This window comes from Pyxicephalus adspersus, chromosome 3 (genome assembly GCF_032062135.1).
Source record: "Pyxicephalus adspersus chromosome 3, UCB_Pads_2.0, whole genome shotgun sequence".
NCBI lineage: Eukaryota > Metazoa > Chordata > Amphibia > Anura > Pyxicephalidae > Pyxicephalus > Pyxicephalus adspersus.
In genome coordinates this window covers 91,208,868-91,234,305 of record NC_092860.1, presented here as the reverse complement: position 1 = coordinate 91,234,305, position 25,438 = coordinate 91,208,868, and the positions used below count along the sequence as shown (strand labels likewise).

Below are 25,438 nucleotides of genomic sequence, written 5' to 3'. Positions count from 1 at the left end.
GGCGATTACCATTATCCTTTATTCAGTCTCTCTGGCACCTCTATAGTCTTTAGCTTTCTTTTTCCTGTGGGATCTCCAGAGAAGTTTAATTAACCTTTTTAACCAGTAGTAGATCTGTTGTCGTCCTTTCCACACTCCCTTGTCATAGTCTTGTCTTGATATCCAGCTCCTAAATCAAATTGGGAAGTATTTGCCTGTAAAGAAATCAAAAACCTCATCTAAGGCTAAAGTTGACCCAGCAGAAGAAAAAAAACTCAACAATCCAAGTGCCAGAGTAGAACCAATTGCATCCCCATGGGGCCAATATCTACAGAGCCTGCTTTAAGACCTCCTGTTGCTACTCTGTGGAAAACTGTAGTAAAAGCATGATTAAATCATCATCCAGCCACATAAATGCTTTTAAGAAAATAACACTACATCACATATCCACAGAAAAAAAATGGTTAACAAAAAAATAAAAAATAAATAAAGAACTTTTAACTTATCAGGAGAACCAAACCTGTCCATTATGCCAACTTAGACTCTAGAGGCAACCTAAAGAATTGTATGAGCAATAAATTGGTCAGATATCTTGATGAGAACAAATGCACTATAAAATGTGCCTTCTGAAACATACCTTTATTACTCTCACAAAAACTATAATTTTGTTATCTTATATACTTGTAATAGACAACAGAGAAATAGACAAATGAGGATTACCTATCCCATCAAGTTTTTGTCAGTAAGTTTGCCCTATTTTTAGTCATAAGTCTCCTGCATCCATTAGCCAATGATTTGAAATGATGGTGTAAACTGGAGGTAGGACAAAGTCTCTGTGTCTGCTGTGGTGGGGCTCTGGAGCTGTGGGTGCTGAAACCTTATGGAGACTCAGAAGACATAGTCCATTCACTGGTGTACATATTTCAAGATTTCTGCACATTTTTGTTTTTAATTTAGTCGACTGCACACTTGCAACAATGGGGGAGCTGGCCCACACCTTATGTTCATCTGTGCTATTCAATTTAACTCTACAGTTTTCTCTGGAAGAACATCCCCACCCCTTACTGTCTTTGTGACAGCAACATGGACCAAACGGGCTGAGACAACACAGACGCAGGATGCTCTCCTGCAATCACTGCCAATGAGAATGCCACAGAAACATTTTACAAACACAGGCTTGCCAGGAACTCATTCTGCCTTTTGTAAACCTGATACAAGTTTTAGCCGTCACACGACTATAAAGTGACAGGCAGTAGTGATTCTGTTGCAAAATAAAATACCATAGGCCCATTGTCTTTTGTATTAACTCAGAGGGTGTTTACAAGGTAATATCCACTGCACGTGAACAATAATGCAGTTTATATATAATGCAAAAAAGCTCCGATTTATAAATAAAGCAGTTGTCTGAAAATTTGATCAGAGTGCCAATTACACGTTTGGTATGAATATTGGGTCTTTATTTTTTTATTGTATATAAAAACACTAAAGCTACATACACACTTCCAATTATTATCGTTGGAAAACGAACGACGAACGTTCATGCACGATATATATGAACGATCGTATAGCACCGATCCTGCACATAGAGTTAACGACACGATCGTTCGTAGATATTGTACACACAATAGATACGATCGTTTGAACGATAGAGGAACTATGTGCACGACAGGAAAGTGAACGGACGTTCGTTCATCACGCATGCTCTCAACATGGACGATCAACGAACGACCGTACACACGAACGATGTTCAACGATCGTCGTCCAATCCGATCCGTCGGTCCGGTCGTTCGTTTCCAGCGACTTTCCTCGTTCGTCGGCGTCGTTGGTTACTTTTTTACGAACGATTTTTTGCCCAATCGATCGTTCGTCGTTCGATTGGAACGATAAAAATTGGAAGTGTGTACGCACCTTAAGCTTTGTCTGTTCAAAAGTAATAATAATCTACAGATAGATGCCAGTAGCCTCAATACATTATTGTCTAGAACAGTCATTCCAAAGTCCTATCAATGGTGCAGATTTTGAAGATAGCCTCATATGTACAGTTTGCTGTATATATCATCAACAGTTAATTATAAGATTTCTGTTTGTTATAAAGATTTTGAAAACATGGAGTTAGAAGAGCAACAAATCAAAAACCATCTTGTACACACAAAAGCTTTACCGTTTCTGCTCTTTTCACAGAACCATAGCTTAACTTGCAAAATGTGTACTGCACATCTAGTGCAGATAAGTAACCCCTTGGAAAAAGCTTTCGGAAACACTAATTTACTCAGCAATAATGTGTCCTAGCTCCAAATATTACACCCATTTCATCCATTGGACAGCTGATAGAAGATGAAGATGGTACAATATGCCAACACAAGTGAAACAGTGGTGAATACTCCTAACAAATATTACAGAAATATCAAATAATCTGTATTTCATTGAAGAATGATTCATGAAGCTTTCTGTCCTAAAATGTATTTATCCCTCTTCTGAAACAGGAAAGCATGCATAATCCAGCGGAAATGGTTTATCAGAAGATACAATGTAGGTAGGAGAAAGGTGGGTATTCTTCCAGACATTAAGACTTTATTATAATAGTGCTTCATATAAAATTGTCCATAGCTTCTGAATTTGAAATTCTACAGGCAGCCTTTCAGGTTAAGTACCACATAAAAAAGGCCTTTGTTTAGTAAGATAGTGGTGTTAAAAAAGGGCATAGACAAGCCAACACTTACCTACTGTCAACTTTCTATTTACTGCTGTAGTTTTCATTTATTTCTCTGCTTGGGAAAGCTCTTAAATGCATCTAGTAGACTGTGTGCATGTCACTTCCTGCATTAGGAATGTTCCTAGTGTGTACATTATTGGTGGATTAAATTTATATATAAAATCGGAAATATTTGTGAATCGCTCATTTTCAGACGATAATTATTGCACGTGTGTGCCTAGCCTAAGTGAACTTACAGGTAGGCGTTGCCATCCATCGAGATCACAACACAACCCTGACAGTAATTTATCTGCCTATCATTGTTTAGGACACTTTCCTTGACAGCGACTTTTTGTTCTAGATTACCTTTCTCCAAAGTGAAGGAAAATTAGCATAAGTAGCTTTGGGGCCTGACATTAAAGTGAACCTTTGTGGCAAAGCACATGTCTAACAGAGAGGGGAAAAAAATACCCAAAGCCATCAGTGAATTTTCCTATAAACTGAATGAAAACATTCCGATGGCATGTTTTTTTGTTTCGAGAACTGCAGTGGTTAAATGAGCAATTCAATGTACATTGTTGATAGAAATTTTTTATATATCTATATAGGATATTATATATATATATATATATATATATATATATATATATATATATATATATATATTTATTAAGAATTAAGAGGTTAAGGCATATTGTTTTTGCTTTGTGTTATATTGCCACAGGCCTTGTGTGTCTGTCAACAATAGTACACCATTACAATGTACATTACCATATTTGACTTAAAAACACACACATTCCAATATGGTAGCCAGGACTAGGCAAGTAAATATTTGGGGTATACAGCTAGCCAAAATGTCTGGTTACAGCTACAATTGTTATGTACAGTAACAACAAAGTATTTTGTGTTTAAACAACCTCCCTTGATGACTCAGCACACCACAGATATTTGTTATCATAATTTAATATTCTGCTAATTTTGTACATTTTAAACCCAAAAACAAAACTACTGCAGAATACCAGTTTGAAAATGTGGTAGTTCATTGTCAGGCCTTTTCCACTTTATTTTAACAGGGTAATGCTGCACATAACACATTTCCACCCCCATGGTGGCTGTAAAAATGTCTTTATGATATCTAAAGAGGGAGTCATGGTTAGACCTCAAACATGTCTGCCTTTGTTTATCTACCCAAATGGTAGATTTATGGGACTCCTAATTTACAGAATATAAAAAAACATCCATATGCCGTTTCTTCACATTTCAAGGACGTTGCATTTTTGCCATTTATTTGACTAAAACATAAAACTAATGCAGTATCCTCATCTAAGGACGGGCAAGTTGCAAATAAATAGTTGTTCTAGGGTTTGGATTTACTTTAAATTAGTAACCTATTAGTTCAATAAGTACCCAAGCTAGAAATGTCTCACACAAAATTATACACAACTCTAAGCACTGCATGGGGCATGGTCCTGCTTTCATTAAGTCTGAGAAAAATCTAATTTGTACTAAGAGACTCAGATAAAATTAAAGCAGCCGCCACATCTAGTGACTGGTAAGTGCCAATATATTAAAGTGTTATTCTCAGTTTTAAACATACCTAAAATTGGTACCCTACTGAGGTTTTTTGCCCATTGGTATCAATAGGCCCCCAAGCTGGAAATATGTTGCAGAAAAAAGGTTAAGAATATTCAAGCACTGCAGGAGACTGGGAGATGCTTTCATCAAGTCTGAGAAGCTATCAGCTGGAGTTCTAAGTGCAGAGACTCCCCATGAGCCATACTAGTAGGTAAAAATAAGAGATTTCCTTCTTTCCTTAGTGAAAATATAAAAACCTTAAGTGTACATCTACAGTGAACCCTCATTTTAGGAAAACAACAGACAGGTGTTGCTAAAATAGGGGTGGTTATGGCAAAAAGTAAGAATTATAGCTTAGAGTATTAAGGCCAGCATTGCTATAAATGTGTAAAGGTTGTTTGCATTTATTACATATTTTGATATATGGTATTGCACTATAAGGAGGGGAGGGGGGGGGGTAGCAAGTTCTGCTGAGGACACATCCTGGTTTACACACAAGCAATAAATATTGCTTGAGTTAGGTAACCTTTTACTGAAGATTGGCCTGCTCTTTTTGTACTTCAGCTTTAAATTGAAAAAGGAATGAAGTAGTAAAACTATCATTTAAATATATACCTATACAAAACATGCAAATACCCTTTGAGAGCATCAAATGTCTTTGCAAACCCAAGTATTGCCTTGTTGGAATAGCAGTGACATCATGGTGCGGAGAGCAGAATCATGGGGCACGGAAGGCCCTCATTTATTTTAGGGCCTGACCCATATTTGTCTTGAAAATGAAAAACCCTCATCATCAGCAAGAATTTTAAGATGAAAACTTGCAACTAAAATATTGTTCAATTTTCCTGTAATCAAGCACAGACCAGTCACTATTGTCCCCAAAGATAGTTGCCAAGAAATCAGTTTTCTGGGAAAATTATATGTAGCTTGTGTATTTAACAGACAAAGTTGACCGTATGCAGTATAACACCCTTTTGAGTTAAAATAACTTTCTACAATACATTTAAATTTTACATTGTTATTTCTACTTGCATGTGGGTAAATGGATGAGGGATCCAAATAAGTCATGTTGCAATCAGTTGCAGTAAAAGCTGCACATTTTATGTGCCAATACTCTTAACCTACCTTTCTGGGGTAAAAGCAGCACTTTGAGAGGAAAGCTTTCCTGCAAAGTTTTTTGGGCCTGTGCCACTTGGAAGATCCATCAGCATGATAACGAGCTTATAAGATGTATGTAGGTATGGTGGTATTCTTACCATCTTTGTACTGACCACCAGTGCAAGGTGCATTTCCCCCCACTGACCCCCAAAGAACTGTTTTTAGAATTGGTTCCCAGGACCTGAAGATTGTTTTAAGGGTTTCTAAAATTTTGGGAAAGGCTGCTCCAGTGTTGTCCAGAATAACAAGAGTCTTATGTGCTTACCACTCATTTGCACTGGGAGCAAAATGGTAATACACACTGGTGGGCTAGGATGTTATTTGGGGGTGAAACAGAGACACACACAAAGTTTAAATATAATTTTTAAAAATTGCTTAATAAAAAAATTCACTATCTATAAATTAGTCTGTCCACCATGAATCTTGATTCAGTGGAACATTTTGCCCAGCTTTGCTGAATATAAATGATTTTGCTTTAGTCACGTTAACTAAAATAAAGCAGATCAACTTCAACCTCAGTGTCTCCTGGTCCTTCTCAGTATATATACTTTAAATTCCACACTAACTGCCCTCTGTGTTGTGTTTATACTTTGTGTGACCTAGTAGCCTTAAACAAACACAGAAGTTGACAACAGATGAGAAGTATCCAGCCCTCCTACTCTCCTTCTCCTCCTCATGTATTCACACCCAACCTTATGATCACACTGGCCATAAAACAGTTCCAAGACGGTTTTACTTCACCTAATGATTTAATCTGAACTGCTACTTTTCTGGCATAGACCCCCAGCTAACAAAAGCTTACTAACAACTTTTCTGAGATGGAAAAAAAAAAAAAAAGAACAATACAAATTTAGCCACCAGCAACATTTTTCTAATAGTAAAAAATAAAAATGATGTCCCCTGGTGTCCCCTTTGCTGTGCACATAAACTGTTTCTCTCAGGTGTACACTGTAGCAGTAAAATTCTGCTGTACTCCCAACTATTGTGAAAGCAGCGCTTTTCATTAACTGACGCACCGCCTCTCTTTGGACAATCACACAGCATCTTGTTTTTTGCATGGCCAGTTAGTGGCCAAAGAGAGAAAAAGAACAAACAAGGCGTTTTAGTGAATGAGAGGTGCCACTGTTATTGATGCAGCGCAGGAAGTACAGCAGGTATGGATGTAAAGCATGTCTCTTTTATATGCACAGCAATGGTGACAGTGAAAGGGGTAAAAGGCTTGGAGGTCATTGCATAAGTTTTCTTTTTTTACTTTGGTACTATTATACAAACGAGTTAAAGTTAGCTGGTGTTGTCTTTTAAATAAAATATATGTCACTGTAACCTCCCAGTTTCCTTGGCTATCATTTTATATGTTGCAGAGAGACCAAATTTTATTATGTGCAGAGGAAGAAAAAAAAGACCATCTGAACAAAAGTGACCTTTACCTGCAGAAAACTTTATACAGGATGGAGTCTAATGTAAAGAACAATATAAACACATCTGGCAGATTGAGAACATGTTTATATTTTTATATCTATACATCAGACCTAAGAGAGGGCCAGTTGTGGAGCAAAGCAGGTCTAAATGGAGCTATGTGCTATCTCCTTTGTTCCATCTGTTATTATTATCTCTTGTCCTGGAATCAGAAATAATAAATCACACTGGCAGGGAAGACATTTATTAGGAAATCTAACGTGGAATTAAAAAAGGATTGTGACAGATCTTGGCTGTGAAGGCGGAAGGTGTAGTTATTCCCTTCTCTCACATTAAAGCATTTAGCTTTCTCTTGCTGTTCAGCTGCTGCAGCCCTCCCTTACATTGAGCATTCAGGCTCCAGTTCCGTACAGAGATTCCCATCCAGTGCATACATGTCTCCGATGCCTGCTGATGTCACATGAGTAACACCCATATTATACTCTCTCCACCTTCCTCCTCCTCCTCCTCCTCCTCCCTATTACTGCAGAAACAAGACAAGTGATCTGATCTTTTCTTACAACCTTTTCTCTGCAACCAAGGGCCTAGTAGAAATTGCAATTCTTTATTTACTAGACTGCATTAGGCATATTACTTGTAGAGTGATGGCACAACTACATATGCATTGCTGTCAGCACTTTATGAACTTACTTTAAATGTAAAGTCTACAGGCAATGAACCGACTTGCTACTCTATCTAAATGACATGTTTCACATGGCACACAAATGACAAATGCCATCATGCTAAATGTCACATGTTTTAGGATGCTTTGAAGTATAACTAGCTCAAAGTGTCACCAGAATTCAGTGCTAAAGCTTGCACAAGCATGAAGCCACCACTGTAATTGAATTTATCTGTATTTTCTTTATGACTTAGTAACAATTGGGGCTGATTCACATCTATGAAATGCATTGCAGAGAAAGTAATAAAACACACAATGAAGGGTGAATTTAATACAGTGTATTTATGCAAAAACCACGCAAGTCAGCACGGAGTAAAGAAACAAAAATCGCTAACCTGTGTATGAACGCAAAAGTACGTATAATCAGGTAAATCTTACCTGTTAGGTTGGCATTACACCAATGTATTATCGTTACGAGAAGTTTTACTGGACACTACATGTTTGAAGCACATAGATGTGTACCTTTTTGAGTTTCATGACAAAATCACAGCGCACCTTGATTTCAACACATTGTGGTTCAGTGTGTTGGGGAGAAAAAATGTGTTGGAAGCCTAATGCATTAATTGGGCGAGTGGCAATGGACTTGACAGATGTGAACAAGGCCTGAAAAACTAAAATACAGGGCAGATTTTACCCAGCCAAACATAAAATGAGATTGTTAATGGACACTTTTGGAAACACATTTTCATGCAGTAAAATTGATGTTTTGCTGTGGGAAAAGGGAAAATGTGAATAAAACATTAAAATAACTCAAAAATGCAGGAATAAGTTAGCTCTTGGTTATAGAGACACTTTGGTTACATTCTCACTTCTGCATTTTTCCCTAAGGTGGTTTTGCTTTGTGGTGCATTTTACACAGCATACTGTTTATTTAGTGGAAGATGCATTTTTCCGATGTATGTTAAGTCACCTCCTTATACCTCTGTCTTTTGGAACCTCTTTAGCTCTTTGCAGTGCATTCCCACAAGCACATCTGCATGTTAAATAATTTGGAAAGGGCTGTCAATGCACCTCAATGAAAATTTTATGTTTGTGTATTATCCTATTACGGATTGCTGTAACTTTTATACTGCAGCAAAGAAGATTCTGGCACTACATAAATCAATATTATAAATAAATAGTAAATGATCCCAAGACACTGTATACCAAAAACAAAAAGAGTTAACAGATTCATGCAAGAATTCTCATTATGGGATCATTTATTTACCAAAAGAGGGCAACAAAACACTAATTAGGCAGGCAAGCACTCAAGGCACGGAAAGAAAGGAAGATTCTTCATCTTGCTGCAAATGATTTTATGTAAATTTTTCCTAATCTTCCAGGAAAAAAGAGCAATGGATCTGAGGCACCACACATGTCCTAGGAGAAGTGTGAGGCCTGTTGCACATCATTAAACACCAACCATGCACATCTGTTTTAGGTTAGGGTGCATTATAGTGAAGGTGCATACACACACACACACACATTTATAACTACATTGATAGGGGGAGTTTATAACAAAACCAAGATAGTGATTTTCATATGAAAATAAGTATGATCTTTGTTACATAGAGAAACTAATATGTGTGTGTGTATATATATATATATACATACACGCACATACATATATACATACATATACACACACACACTGTGTACACATTACCCACCAAAAGATATTAGTTTAGGCCATCTTTGTGAAAACCTTAAAATCCTTATGCGGTGTCCCCCTTAACACACACAGACATATCTTACTAATGCAGTCCATTAAATATGTAGTCCATAAATATTAAAACACAACACAAGTTCAACTTGACAGAATTTACACAAAACTACATTTTCAAGTAGATCCGATTCTTATAAATCTAGTACTGGGGGACATATGTAGGCTGCCTTTGCGGACATCTCCCTCTGGTCCCTTGGCTGTCATGCTATTCTAATTGCTTCCATACGTTTTCGAGTCAATGACCCAAATAAAGTATGCATTTTAGAAGCATAAAATTCAAGCATTGGAGTCTTTTTTCCAGGAGTACATAAATGATAGAACTCTATTCTATTTCTTTCAGTACGGGTTACTGTCATCGGTTTTCACTGCTTTAAATTGCTTCAATTTCATGATCTTGGAAAGTATGAAGATTACTCAGATTTAGAACCTATGTTTCAACAGAATGATTTTCTCCATGCACAAAAAATTAGAGAGTAAAACAACGCAAAGCTGGAATACGTATACTTCAAGCTTATTATGGTGACACAGACTTTAAAAACAAAGTGAATATTATATGCATTCTATTATTAATAAACAGTGTTTATATAGCGCCAAAACATTATACAGAGCTGTACATATACATACTACAAACATTATGCAAGTTTTACACGGGTGAATGCGTAAAGTTCAAATCTAATAGGATTCTGAAGTATTTCTGACAGTCATCAGAATACATCATACACCTCAGTGTTTACCCCAAGACCTTTATGCACTTCAGGTCAGAACTGCTTCGGTGAATCAAAATCTGATTGAGAGCACAAGTTTTGGTTCTCTTATGTATCTATATATTATTACCTAGGGCTGTTCTTGTCCAAAAACCTATAGCTTATTCAGGGCAGCAAACTGTGTCCGTATTTTGAAAGGCACAGATCAGTGGTAACTATAAATAAAAGTGCTTTAATAATGCCAATATGATGTTTGAACTTAGATAATCTCAAAAATCGGTCAAACATATTGATAAAGAAGCTAAAATAAAATAAAGTTCTGAAAACCTTTTTCTCAGCATAAGTATTTAAATCTCAAATATTGATACCATAATTCTAGACACGTGGAGTATTGCGAAAGATACAGTTGGGAACCTGTTTACATGATCCACACGCCAAATGGGCACAGTATCACAAGTCTGGCAAAACATTCCAGCTCAAAAACTGAATCATTATTACAGCATTTAGGCACCAAGCCAGAGGAGGCAAAGCGTGTCTGAGACTCATTAGAGGGAAATGTGCCAGAAACGCAATGTCATGCAAAACTGGGATTATCAAGGTCTAGGGACAGGCCAGTTTAGATTTGCCCAACCCAAAAAAAGGCAAAAATCAGGACAATGGGTGTTCGATATAAGCCTGTATCAGCGCCCTCTCCTGTAAAAACAAAAACAAAGAATGTGGATTCCAGGGTGTTCATGGCCCTTTTTAAACAGTGTTGCTATTGCAAGAAAAATTTACATTTCATTTGAGTAAAATAAAAGCATATTTTATTCTAAAAGATCTCTAGTCATTAAAGAAAAAATAAAATAATACATACCAAAAACATGACTTGGCTCCCAAGAGCAGCTAAATCATTTGTAATAAATAGGAACAGACTACCTTAATCTAAAGTGTGTCAGGTATTCCCATGCACAGAGATGAAAGTGGAGTTAGAGTTCACACAGGGACATATTTGTCAATCATAGAATGGTGATGAATAAACGTTACAATAATTCACCAGAGTAGCTGGAAGTACGTTCAAAAATGTTAAGCAATTTCAAGTCATTTAAAGGACAAGCTGCTAGTTGGCTTACATGGCTAAGTAAATGAGAACAATGTCTGCTGACTTCAGACACTCATGCATTATGAAAGCAAAAAAAAAATAATCATGTTTACATTTCTATTCACTTGATTGCATAGAATAACCAAAGTAAATTTTGTCTCATTCAGGAATCTAAGTCAAATCTAATAATACTTCACTATGATAATTGAACAGCCTCAATTCCTTCTGTAAATCAATATTAATTTGTATGGGACCATAAAAGGTAAACCTATAAGTCCAACTAAACCCAAAATCCAACAAGAAAAATTCTTAAAGCACAAAAACCAAGCATCTCGGGTTTAAAAACATTTTCACATTCTAATATAAAGACCATTTTCCTAGCTAAAATTTTTTCAAGACTAAATAATACCCTCAATGACTTCTGACACAGAACCAAAAAAAATTGTTATGTACATGCTCCAGGCAGCAAATCATGTTATTGCTTTTAAGTTGGCCATGGCCCCTGGATGCTTTTTTTAAACTCATATTTACGCAATCAAAACGTGACACTTGACTGAATTTGTAAGAGGAGCAATTGTGATGGCTTTCTTTTAGGAGGAAGGGAATTGCAAATGCGCTCTAAAGCGGTAATTCCGAAATTCAATTTATAATGCTGGGTTGACTGTAACCTGCCTTAAAGCTAAATTCAAGACTTATATGCATAAAATAACTTTAATTCAGCTATTAATCAACTACGTACTTGATGTATTTAGGAGCAGCGTTCAATCAGATTGTACTATATTTCAGGTGCTGAAAAACAGGAGCTAACTGATGGAATGAGAGAAGAGTGACTTAATCAGTGTGCCAACTCTTAATGTCCTTTCACAACTCTATGGGCAGGTAACAATTGACACGTATGTATTTCAACTGTACATTAAGCCATAAGTCAAAATTCTGCTATGAAAGAGTTAAAAAGGTTTATGTAACCTGGGAAGAAACCCACAGATGTTTACAATGTAAACTCAGGGTATTTGTGTTGTGAAATACAGAACACCACCTTTTCTGGGCATATCCAAACATCTAAATGTAATATGACAGATTGTGAAAAATCCCTTTAAAACTAAATTGCAAAAGGGCACGGCAAACTGGGTGTGATCTTGGTTTAACTTGCTGAGCAGGATTTTCTCCATTCAGGCTCAAACCAACCCTTACAAAACCTAACCCAATACAAGTACTCTTAGAACAACCATTAGCATGTCCAACATTGTAGGTAAGAACAGGACAAAAAATGAATCTTAGTTCTCCACAATATAAAAAAATACAAAAAACACAGATAACCACTGTGCTGCTTTATCACCGAAGACCCAGAAAAATTGTGCACATGCCTACGTATATATTTTACTGATGCTGAACTATACAAACTATTAAGATAAAAGCTAGTTGAAGCATGTTGCCATATTGTATTTCTCAAGGGTTCCAATGGTGTGATATTCTTAACAAAATTTCTGGTTTTGCTCAACTGCTGTAGCTATGGTAAAGACTGAAGGATAAATACCAGAGTGACGCCTTGATGTATTTCTTGCAAAAGAAGGCAGAGAAATGACTGCAAGAATATCGCACCTCAATATTTAAAATACTGATGGAGGTCATGTATTCCATAGGTGGCCTTCCAAAATAAAAACACATCCTTTTGGAAGATTGCTTTTATACAAATACATAGGAACATTTTAGTTAGCAATATGTCTGTAATACAGTGCCAGTAATGAATCTTTTTACCAGTACAAACAAATCTGTTGCTCTGTGGTGAATGCCATTGAAGATCTCCTTGTAAATTTGCAAATTTTCTAACTTTATTAATTTACGGGTAACTGGCCTTACCATGCATAAAGCTGGTTACCTTAAAGAAAGTTAGAATTCCTGAGCTGTATAGTTGCTCGAGGTCACTTAGTATTAAACTGCTAGAACTTAGAGCTTTTTGTCAGAAAATATTGTGCATGTCTCTCATGCCTAAATGCTCTTCGCACGCACTGCTGGTACATTCCAGGCATCTGTAAGATTCTCTAAATGGGTTTGGATGTTGGGATGAAGAAGCCCCAAGCACACATGCAGGTGATTCAAAGATCACTGGTGACCCCAAAGGATGAAGAGGACAGTGGTGACCTAGGTGTGCAAAGCTGTTGAAGATGGACACAAATTTTGCAAGTATGCAAATCAAAACTGTACATTACTACAATAGCTTCTCTTGTTCACACTACACTTCCACTTTAAAACCTTTGGAACAGCATATGTATTCAAGTATATTCAAAATGGAAGTTTGGCAATGGCAGCCCACATATTGACTTAGTACATGTGTTATATACATCCTTTTGTTTAATCTCCATTTGCAAACATGCATTTGCCTTTATTTGGACCCCTGAATGTGAAGGTTGTTGTATTGTTGAAGGTTTGTTGAAATATGCAGCTACATTTGTGGTTTAATGTAATATAAGAGTTTGTTAGATATCATCACTATATCAATTTTAATATTGTTTATATATACAGGAGGTCCCCAAATCTCTACATCAAAATGCATATATGTATTACCATATGTGATCCTGATGAAACGTTATGGAAAATAACTTTGTTGCTAAGCTAATTCTATTTGTTTGAAAAAAAAACAAAAAAAACTTCCAGATGTTTTTAAGCAGCAGTCAGATGCATCAGGTCTTTTGGCAGGCAGACTTCAAGATGAAAGTCCTTATTATTTTCATAAGCATGAAGGCTGATACCTTTCCTTAATCACATATCACTTCAACCAGCTAGACGAGGTCATGGAAGGATATCAAAGCGACGAAGATAAATGTTTTTAAAGGGTTTACTTCAAGAGAACTTCTTGATACTGCACACACTTTCAAAAAGGTAATTCTTGAAACAAGCTTTTATGTAACACAATGTGCCAAGGTGAGTCAAGTAGTAAATGGCAGGTATACAAGCAGTAAAAAAAAAAAAAAAAAAAAAAAAAGCAAAACATTAAAATCCAATGAATAAAGTGGTCAGTTATTCAATAATACAATAGCAGTGTGCAGACCTTCAGGAGGTTACAGCCTGGGTGTAGAGTGAAACATCTATATTGTGTATTCCTTGGTATATGAAGGATTTATTTCAGCTAGGGTCTTCCTGTAGACAAAGAACATTTACTAACCAAAGCAGCACCTTTACACTAGGAGTTTCCATTTGTAACCGAATATTTTCTTGTTTTATCTGAACCTGACATAGAATACTGTTACAGTTTGAAAACATGTATTCAATATTATATATTTATGTAGCACAAACATTTCAATATATAAATTATATAGTCACTATTTCTCAGATGTGCTCACAAAGTCATTGTCCCTAACACAGCCTAAGGTCAATTTGGAGGGAAGACAAATAACCTACCAGCATCTTCTGTAAATGTAAAAAATACTGAAGCAGCAATATTTGCAAAACACAATTGTACCACTGTCAAAAAGTTTGGCTATGACTGTAGAAAAGCAACAATAACGCAAGTAACCACTACAACCGAAGTAGGCAGAAGCACATCTCCGACCACACATTGAACCTTGAAGCAGACCGATTAAAGCTCCAGGAGACCACACTGCCATTACCGTCCTTTTCAGATTCTACAATTCACACAGGCTCACCAAAATTGGACAAGAGAAGATGTGAGAAACGTTGACTGGCCTAATTTGGATTAAAGGGTCAGAATCTAGCATTAGCAACATAAAAAGCAGGAATCCATCCTGCATTGTATCCAGGGTTGAGGTTGTTGTTGATGGTGGGTGGGATGCTTTCTTGGCACACTCTGGGACCCCCGAGTATCAAATGAACTTCATTCAAATGCTAGAGCCTAGCTTAGTATTGCTGTTGACTACGTCCACCACTTTAACACAAAAACTTCCAGCAGGATAACATCATAAAGCTTAAGTCATCTCAAACTGGTTTCTTATACATGATAATGAGCTCACTGTGCTCATTTGTAAATCCAGCAGCAGTGTAGAATCACTACTAAGTTTAACAACTAAACCTTGTCATTGCTGATTTTCAAATGGTAGCAGCTAGTCAGAAGCTTTGATTATGCTTTTAACACCTGATTTTAGAAGCACATGTGAAATGTATATTTTCAAGGAGAAAGGGTGCTTCCACCACCATCTTAAAACCCCAACTGGCAAAGCAGTTTGTATCTATTTAAAAAATATATACCAAACCAATAATAAGGAATAAAGGAAGTGGTCCAATAGGAATCCCATAGTACCTAGACCAGTTTCATAGCCTGCACATATCTAGAGCCAACCTTGATTATGAGTTTGAAATGTATTGCAAGTGCACATGTTGGCAACACAATCATAAGACATGTTTAAAAAAAAAAAAAAAAAATCTGAGTTGAGTGTGTTTGGAGGCATTAAAACTCAAGATTTTACGAAAACCTAAAAGTATATATCAGAAGTCTTCTGTATACTGCAGTCTGAGCAGTAGCAAGGTTTAGTTAAATCGAGCACAGTTCTTTGCTTTAGACCAGGTAATATAAGCAGGCTGTTTCTACACACACAAAAAGGCCTCATTGTATGATGTTACTTCTCATGCTCTATTTTCCTAGTGTCCTAACCTGACCTTCCCACCAAACCATGCATAACATTCTATAGATGCTTCTAATTCTGGCAAGTGTGTCCAGACAGCTCATTTATATCTTTTCGGTATGTAGAAAATAAAAACGGTGAAGTAAAACAAGACTTGAGTCGCTAGATCCAAAAGATATTCCTTTGCTTTGCCATTTGCTTTCTAATTTCCATGTGATTATATTGCGCACAATGTAACTATGAATCAAATTTTAATTCTGTATCACAATTCCGTATCACAAGCTCTGCAATATTTACAATCACGCATGTTGGTAATCTTGCTGAAAACACATTCTGCCCGGACGTTCTCCAGTAACGATCATGTAATATACGTGCCTTTTCTATGATAGAGCGATAAGGGAGATGTCCAACTCCAGTATTTTTTTTTTTTTATCCAGTCTCCACCACGCACTCAACACCTGTGACATTTAATAGGATTGACACACCCTCCAATTTCCCCTTAGTATTTCTGGACTCATGTTTGTAAACACTGTAGCCATGTGCGCGTCACCATGTGAGGAGGCGTCACACTGACCTGGAATCTCCTATTCGCGGAGTCACCTCTGGCACCGATAGTAATGCTACAGCGCCAGAAAAAAAATTTAACTCACTCTCTCTCATTCTGTATTCTACAGCGGAGATTAAAGGGGGGGGCCACAGATCTGTTAAGAAAAAGAAGGGACCTCAACTGCATAGTCAGCAGTGCTGGCCTCAATTGTTTCAGAGACATTTGTCAAAAAACACAGCAACATCAAACTTGTACGCCTCAGCAACTTGGAGCAATCATCGGAGCAGCGGGTACGAACTACTATGGCACACATGGAAGGATTTTGCAATTACCTTACATTTAATTCCAACACAGGTAGGATTTGTTCCCTGGATAAAAGCAAGTAATCTTTTTCAATAAATGCAAAATGAGAGAACAGTATTTTCTATGCAAACAAGGGCTACTTTTATCGGTAGTGGTGGGAAGGTTGCTTTTAAGGACAGATCACTAAAGAGGCCATTTAAGGTGAGGCAACCTGCGTCACCATGAAATGTAAAGGGAAATCAGAACACAGTCGGTAGCTTAGTTACTGCTGACACTTTCAGATACAAAAAGTTAAAGAGTAACTTTGAAAAGCTAACAAGTATTATAGCTCTACTACAATAAACGCTTGCAGCTGGAAACCATTATATAAATGATACAAATCGATATAAACTGTTGTAGATGAACCACGCACACGATTTTAATTCTACCTATGCTTCGCATGCACATGCTAAATGACAAAAACGAACACAAACAATAAAAATGCCAATGTTTTCCACAAAATATAACATGCTTTTATCTTGGTTTTGTGTTTAAATGTTTAAAGAACAATGCAAAGAGACCCGATAACGACAAGATAGAAAAAAAAAAAAAACATGGGGTATCGATCAGTTATTGTCTGTAAATTGGCAAATACAAAATATAACCACTAATTATTTTCTATGGATAAGAGACATTTCAAAGAATGCAAAAAACAAAATGTAATTTTAGGACATTACAAATGCATTGCTATAACGCGATACAGAATAAAAGCAAACAATCTCTTGGCAATAACAGTGTTTAGTGGTAGGTCTGTTTTGTTTACAGACGTTAAAGGTTTCTATGCCTTCCAATTCCCAAATGCTACAGCCAAAATTATTTATAGTCTAGAAGCAGAATGGCTTTCTATCGCCAGCACGTAGCGCTAGTACCACCAGACTTGCGTTTGGGAGGCTGCTTAGAATCTATTTTTGGCTCACCGCAGATGACCTCTCTCTAAGTCATGGTGCTCAATATCGCTCACATGATTGTGCAAAGTAAAAATAAAGCTGAATTTGCAATGGGTAACCTGTCTAGAGAGCATCAACAATCAAAGTCAAGGAAACAGTACTACAGCTGTGCACCTTTTTGTAAAGAGCGCAGTCATGTGCATTAATTACTATTTGGTTGTTCCCTTGTGACACATTACATTAACACTTCCTTCTATCAGGAAGTGGCTTACACTACATATACCTTTAAATGAAACCACACATGCCTAGGGTCTCTAATGCCACAAATCTATTTCCAATTATTAATACACACATTTTGTTTACATGCTTTTGTTATATTTTAGACTTTGCCATTCTGTACAATGGTTTTTGGGTATTAATTCTTTTCTTCCCCATACCTGTCAATGTATATGAAGAAGCACCTGTAAAAGCTTTGGCTTGCTTTTGCCCATTTACATAAGTCCGTAAGCTGTCGACAGATAATTAGTGGCCACTAAACCATTTCTTTCATAAAACAGTATGATGCAAGTTTGCTTGGGGAATGTGTGTGATGTGACTAAAAAGAAGAAAAAGTGAAGCCTTCTACAGTTATCTCTAAACTTTCGGGGGGGGTGGAGTTGGGAGCAAGAGCAGTTACCTGGGAAAAAAAACACAAACAATTTGATCATCTTTTTCCCTCGAGAGTTGGCCAGAATATTTGTACTATGTTTGGGTAGAGCCAAAAGACAAGAGTGTCCCCTGATCTGAAAGATAAAAGTCAGAATCGGCCAATGTTCCCAACCATAGGGACCTTCTCACAAAGAACAAATGTTATTTGACAATATATCATGAATTTTTCTTAATTTGCAGCTAAAACTTTTCTGGATGGTTCTGGCCAATTGTTTGCCACTAGTGTTGTTTGCAAAAGAGCATTTTTGTAAAGTAAGAAACCTAAACGTTGGTTGTTTTTACAGATCGGTGTCATTTATGTAGAATTTTATAAAGGAGCATGTACGACCCACTGCTTGACACCTGCCTATTTAGAATTGCAAGTTACAGCTGTCAGCCACATCTATATATCTTCATGTCTGTCTGGGAACAAAACAAACAAAAAGGTTTACCCATTGTAAGCCACACCACGTGACAATTGATGTTAGGACCTCCCGAAGTGCAGATTGTCTGCGGACTCCTGTCAAGTCTAATGAAGTACCACACAACTTACTTGATCAATGCAGTAAATTAAGCTGTAATGTTTTGGTGTCTGTCTGATTTTTACATTGACATTTTGCTAAGAAAACCAAAAACAATGATAACTAGATCATATGCTACATTTTGTCTACTTGACCAGACTGGGTGGATTTTTTAGCACATTAAATGTTTTTCCAGCATTGTACATTAAAGTAGTCGCGTTTGTCACAGTCACGTAACATTCCTTTGGTACATTACTACTCGCCAAAATACATAAAATATAAACATTTCCAGTATTTTGTCCTACCCACACAAAAGTCCTATGCAAGTTTTGATTTCCTAAAAGTTGAAATTTGCACAGGGCCAGGTACATCCCCCTTGCCCCAAGTTTCAAGTCTGGAGATTGGATAACTATGTACTAAGAAATAAACTGTTAGATGCCAGGAGGAGTGTATTTGTTCCTGTATTCCCACAATTTTTTTTTCGGGCTTCAGCAGAACATGGCACATGGGAGAAGCATTGGTTAGATACTGCCAATATAAGCACCTTAGGGTGTCTGCTGCATAGTCTGACAGTAAATTTAGTAAATTTGCACTGGGCTAGAACAGAAAATATCCAAATTGTCTGAATTTTACTTTGGTTTTATACCCTACAATCAGCTTTAGAATGGTGCTTTTATTATACACTGTCAAATTGTCATACACAGGTGCCAAATGAGTTTATAAAACTCATTTGTCAGAGCTAGTGGATATTGAACCAACCTCATGTTGTGCTTTAAACAATACACATTTTGAAAATTTCAGATTCTTATTTATAGGAACACACATTGGACACAATACAGAGTAAAAGGCAACCATAACAGATGCAACATTGGTAGTCTGAATACACAGTATGTTACACTATAGAACTGAGATTAAAATAGAGACATACCAATTATAAAAAACGTAACCACATGCATAGCCCTATAAACAATAGACTTGTAAAGGGAAGCAAATGATCACAAAGTTGGTAATGGGAATCTGAAAATCTCTTAATTCTGTTTAAAAATATAAAAGATGCACAATGTACACATCTCATGGCTCTCTAGATGTTGCCACTAACTGACCATGTTGGAGACTGAAATAAAACTGCATATTTATTCCTAACTAATAATATCAGCAACAATATATTTTTCCTCCAGACAGCCCCCACACTTACATCCAACATGCACAACTATTTCAGAAAACAACTGGTATTTGGCTACAAACTTCTACCCAACCATTTTTCTTTATGCTAGAGTTCTGAATAAGGGTGACTGCAAATGTCAAGGCTTATACCAAGATGCGACTTTACAAAACCATTCAGAAAATATTTTTTGTATTCATTTGTTCATTTTTCTCCTCTAAATTATCACATGGGTATCCAAAACAGTGTCTATTCTGGCTTACAAGGTGCATGTCTGTCAAGTAGTGGCTTGGGCATGACACAGGATTGTTCTGGACAGGATCCCTCCATCTGATTATATACCAGAAAAAGAAGTTAGGATACTGTGAATCTTACTAAACAATTTGTGGTCATGTTTTGCAGAATCATTTCCAAAGATAACCACTGGCATTCTCGTCAACTTGGCAGGTCTCTTCTACTACCATAAGCCGCTCACACTTGTAAGTTACTCTGTTTCAGGCAGCGGAGAGTGGAAACAGTTAGCTAATGGGCCAAGACAAATATTTCATACACAACTTTGTTTTTTAGAGGACAATGGCAATCTACTAAGGTAATACTATTTACGAAGGTAATATATACAAAATGTATATACTCCCATTCAAAAAAGCCGTGATTGTACTTTGAACAGCTTCAAGCTGGCAGCTCCGTTAGTTACTGAAAAATTTCCAAGCATTATGTGACTGGATAACACACATTCGCCCAACGCAACTGCTACCTAGCGCCGTAAACAGCCCTCCAACTCTTGCCGTCACAACAAGCAGGGAGCCGCCGCATGCTACTTGGTCTTTAAACCGTGTTGACATACCAGAGTCCATGCACTCTCCATCACAACTATTTCAGTGCATTGGTAATGTGCCAAGAACCATGCAAACATTGCCAACAGTGTGCTCCATGAAAAAAGTACACTCACCTCCACAACCAACAGCTTAAAATGCTGAAATGTTTGGAAAACTTAGACAATCTGCAACATAGAATGGATATTTTACATTTGTCCTGTCCAAGATCTCCACATTTACAACTATTAAAAGTAGAACTAAAATAAGTAAACACACAAACACATTATATCACCAGCAGTGGCTTCCTATCTGAATGGCAAAAGATACCATAGGGAGTCTTGTGACTCAGTCTACTATAACTCACTGTTTCCAGTTCAGGTTTAAATGGTTAGACTCCTAGGTAACATGGTCTGTACTGAACCAATTCTATTAGCTGTACACTGCAATGACACACGTTAACACCTCAAAAGAAGTAAGAAAGTTGCTAACTACTCATTTGCACACACATTAGTAATGTGTGGTGGTAAACACTAATGTATTTTCCACACCTTTGTATTGCTATTGTCTTGCCATCCATGATTAACCACTTCAGCATGTTATCAGTTTCCACAGGGCTCCTTCATTTCATTTAAAGACCATGCAAAGGTTTCTAATTCTCCGCCTTTGTCCTCATTACTGACAGCAAGAATGAAAGTCTTGTGCTACAATACACATGTAAATATATAACTAAATATGCACAGTTCCTCCTCATAATGCAGCACTGCAGACAGCTTCCATTATCCTGCAACAGGAAACAGATCTTTTAATCCCAGTGAAAGGAGGAAAATAAAATGAGATGGTAGATGAGCCGGGAAACCATTTTCTGAATGAATCTGTGTGCTGTGCCTTACTTTTTATGTGTGCAGCCAAAGTGTGACGAAAGCAAATGCATTGAAGAGTCTCCTCAGATGGCACACAGAGCAGCTGACTTCTTATAAAAAAAATGGAGAATCACTTCTTTCATTGGTCTGGAATGATAAACATGAATGTCACCTACATCTCCAATCTCCTGCATGTAGGACAGATGAAGCAGGCCACTTAATAACCTAGTTGGGTGTATTAAAGGACATGTAGCATTATCTCCCAGATTCTATTTCCATAATACCCATTTAAAACAACGATCAAATGCTTTTCATGTCCTTGTAATAAAAAAAAATTATATCTGGCACAGCAAGACAAAAACAATAGATGTCAGCATATACAGTGTGTCCTTAGTAAATTCATTTTTATACACAACAAACATTAAAAATCTTCACTCTGATATGAGATTACCTTTACAGAGTATTTCATGGTAAAATGATGTAAAGCCATAAAATGCCCATCTGATGACACCATTTTATCATACCTCCTTGTGAATACATTAGTCTTTGTGTCTACATGTCACTCAAAGGAAAGCTGATTCACCAGCAACACAAAGGCAGAATGCAGGCTTCCAAAAAAACATGTCCAAGGTACACTGAAAGACACATGCCAGGAGACAGAAAACACACTAAAATGTCTCTGCTAATCTTACATTTTCAGGATACAAACACCACACAAAATGTTTGGCAGGAATATTCTAAAAAAAGAATTGAGGCTAAAAATGCAATGAATCAATACAATCAATCTGCTAGACATCTAAAGGCTTAATTTGACTACACAAAACAAAAAGCAAAAAGTTGTTATACAACAACATTAGAACAAAGAAAACACATTGAACTATGGAAAACACTGGAAATGTTTATAAAATAGTAAGAGCAAAGCCAAAGCACATCTTATATATATATATATTAAAATAGAACATGACATGGAAGCATTGATGAAAACCTAAAGGATTCTTTATTATATATGTAAAACCTGTGCATGTCAGCCATGTTGGGAAAGATCTGTATATTTTATTCTTGCACACTAAACAGACCTGCCGCCAACAGTGTGAAAAGTGGAGAAAGAAAGAGGGAAGAGAGAGAAACGGAAGGACATATGGGCATAAATATAGCACTCTGACCTCTTCAACGTCCCTCAGCCTTGCAGAAATCCAGCAAACACAGTCTGGTCTCCTTTCTAACAAATCCTAAAGGGCAGCCATCTTGCTTCCTTCTGCTCCTCTACGAAAGCAGACTAGCCTCCACATCAATATTCATAGGGCACTTTGACGTCTGCTCTCATCACTTGATGAAGCCCCGGTGTTGCTGTTCGCTGTTCCAAAGGGTGGACGTGACTGGCATGTGAAGCAACCCCAAAGTAGTGTGTGCTGAGCGCTGCCTGAGTGCTAGCTGGGGTAATGTAAATCAGTTCCCTACTCAGGGCTTCCTACATAAAGCCTCACATTTTTTTTGGCTGTACAATAGTAAGCAGAAGCCCGGGCTGTACACAAGCTGTGGAGTGGATCACAATAGTGGCTCTGCACAGACACTGCCTCCAGCTACACAACTGCTTTCCGCAGAGGGGGAAGGAATTTGCAGAGAGATTAGATAGCTGATTTTCTGAATATCGCATTACAGTACAGTACACTTCCTCATCTCCCCCTTTCAGCTCCCCTTACACACATTTCCTTATAGAAACTCCATACCACTGTGCTTGGAGTTTTGTTTTTTGTTTTTCCTGATGCTGCTTTTAAATGAAATGTACAACCTTTAAAAAAAAAATTGGCCATGTGAAAAATAAAAAATGCTTACCAAGTCCTGTACTGTATCCTCTGGTGACAAGCTTTGTGTTCTGATGTTATGTCCTATACTTGTATAATTGCTAGACCAAATCATTTTACCACGCCAGCATTGCTATACCTTATCTTCCATCTGATGAACCAATGTATATAGAACCCAGTCCAGAATGTTCACTTCAATTCTCATAATGCACCCTATTTCACTTCTACAGCTATGCTTTCTAAAAGAATAAGTTCATTAAAATCATCCTAAAAAAACTAAAAGCTGCTGTGCTATGCTTCTTTCCTAAACTTGCTGAAATTTGAGCCAGCCCACTTATCACCCAAAATGCTCTGACATCCTGGACTGCCCTCCCCCCTGCACTTTGACCAAAGCAGAAGAGGAAGTTTGCTAATGACAACACATGTTTAGAAAAGTGCTATCATTCACATAGCAGTGCTCTTCTATTTTGTGCTTTAGCAGAAAGGTAATTGTGAATCAAAAAAGCATATTTATAAATATCAAGTGTGTACTGAAAACATTCATTTAACCACCTGGGTGTTTCACTGATGTTTGGATTTCTGTACGAAAAGTGGTACACTGTTTTTCATGAATTTTTTTTTTTTTAAATTGTAGACCTGTAACTTACAGAAATATGTCCTAACAAGGATCTAGTAGATATCCTCAAGTTTGAAAACACACAATCATGTAAAAAAAAGAAAATTAACTTTAATAATAAAATTAAATAAAAAACAAATCAGCTTAAACAAGAATGCATAAATAAATGAAAAATACTGAAAATGCGATAATTCGGTATACTGTATAGTAATATATTTTTCTAAAACACCTCACTAGTGTGATAAATTTTAAAGCGTCACATACCTATAGACAAAACCACATAAATATATTTTGTATCAATTTGTATTGGATTGGATACAGGACTTTGTATTGAATCCAATTCAAAATATTTGAATTTCCCGCTACGACCCCCGTTGATGGACGTATGCACTGACATATTCAGGAATCGCCGAGGAACGCGTACGCGAACGCCGGGAGTTCTAATTCTTTCCGTACTTCCATGCAAAAAGCGTTACATTTTTTGCATGGAAATTTATTTTAGATTGTAGGCTATAATTCTTAGGCATAACTAACCGAAATATATCCAAAATGTAATAAATTTAATAAACTTAAAAAAAATTTTTTTATAAAACATTATAAAAAAAAAAAATAGTGTATAATGTAATATAACTGTACAGTAGCTTATATAATATATATATAATAAAATTATATATATATTATATAAAGATTTCTTTGTATTGGACTCAATACAGCTTTTTTGTATTGAGTTCAATACAAGGTTATTTAAATTTCCCGCCCTGCCTCCCGCTCGCACCGACGCTTGTAGCGACGTCACCGGGAAACCCCGGAGATCGTCACTGCACACGCTGGGAGAAGACAGCTTGTGCAGTGACGATCTCCACACGCTGGGAGAAGAGGACGAACGTCTCCGGAGGAACTGAGGGGACAGGGTAAGTGTTTTTTTTCAGTTGTAATCAGATTGTCATACAATGTTGTATGACAATCGGATTGCTCTGTAACACTTGTTTAAAATTTTTAGCTACCCTGAACCTGGTTCGGGGTAAACGATTGTAGCAAGTTTTCTTACCCCGAACCAGGCTCAGGGTAAACACCCAGGAGGTTAAAGTTGTTTTTTTTAAATGTTTTTAAAGTATATAAAATGGAAAAAAATGACCCATGATTACAAACTGACAACCAATATCTATAATTTGATATAAGATAAATATGAGAATTCAGTTAACCCAACGTAATCAGTTCATGTAACCCATGAGTCAGGTAAGACAGGATACATGCATACCTGCACAGATTGGTAAATATTCTTCTAGAGCTCCACCTTTTACCAGGTATTGTGCCACAACTCCAGCACGGTGGACTTTCTTAGCACAAAAACTGAATCAAGGTACTGGTTAGTGGGTTGTTTTAGGTGTAAGTAATAATCAGGTCTACAAATCCCATCGGAGACTAGTGAGGAGTATAATTACTGTACATAAACAAGTACAAAATATATTTCTACACATCCTCTTGAAATAATTTAAGAAACGCTATGTCATATGTTACCAAGTATATTAACCAAGGCCTTATAGAGGGACCCAGTGTGAGTTAGGCTCAGACCTGCCGTAAAACAGACATGTAC

General features: G+C 36.9%; 1 protein-coding gene across 4 annotated transcripts in view; it reads right to left on the bottom strand.

Annotated features, from left to right (window-relative positions):
* Positions 1-23,544, bottom strand: part of TET2 (tet methylcytosine dioxygenase 2) — a 59,874-nt gene extending 36,330 nt beyond the window's left edge. For 3 of the 4 annotated variants that reach the window (XM_072405656.1, XM_072405659.1, XM_072405660.1), the window contains exon 1: positions 22,590-23,177. The gene's annotated coding sequence lies outside the window, so the exon portion shown is untranslated. Of the gene's footprint in view, positions 1-22,589; positions 23,178-23,259 lie in introns of those variants that run through there. The other variant, XM_072405657.1, reaches the window with a different exon arrangement.
* Between the last annotated feature and the right edge of the window lie 1,894 nt (positions 23,545-25,438).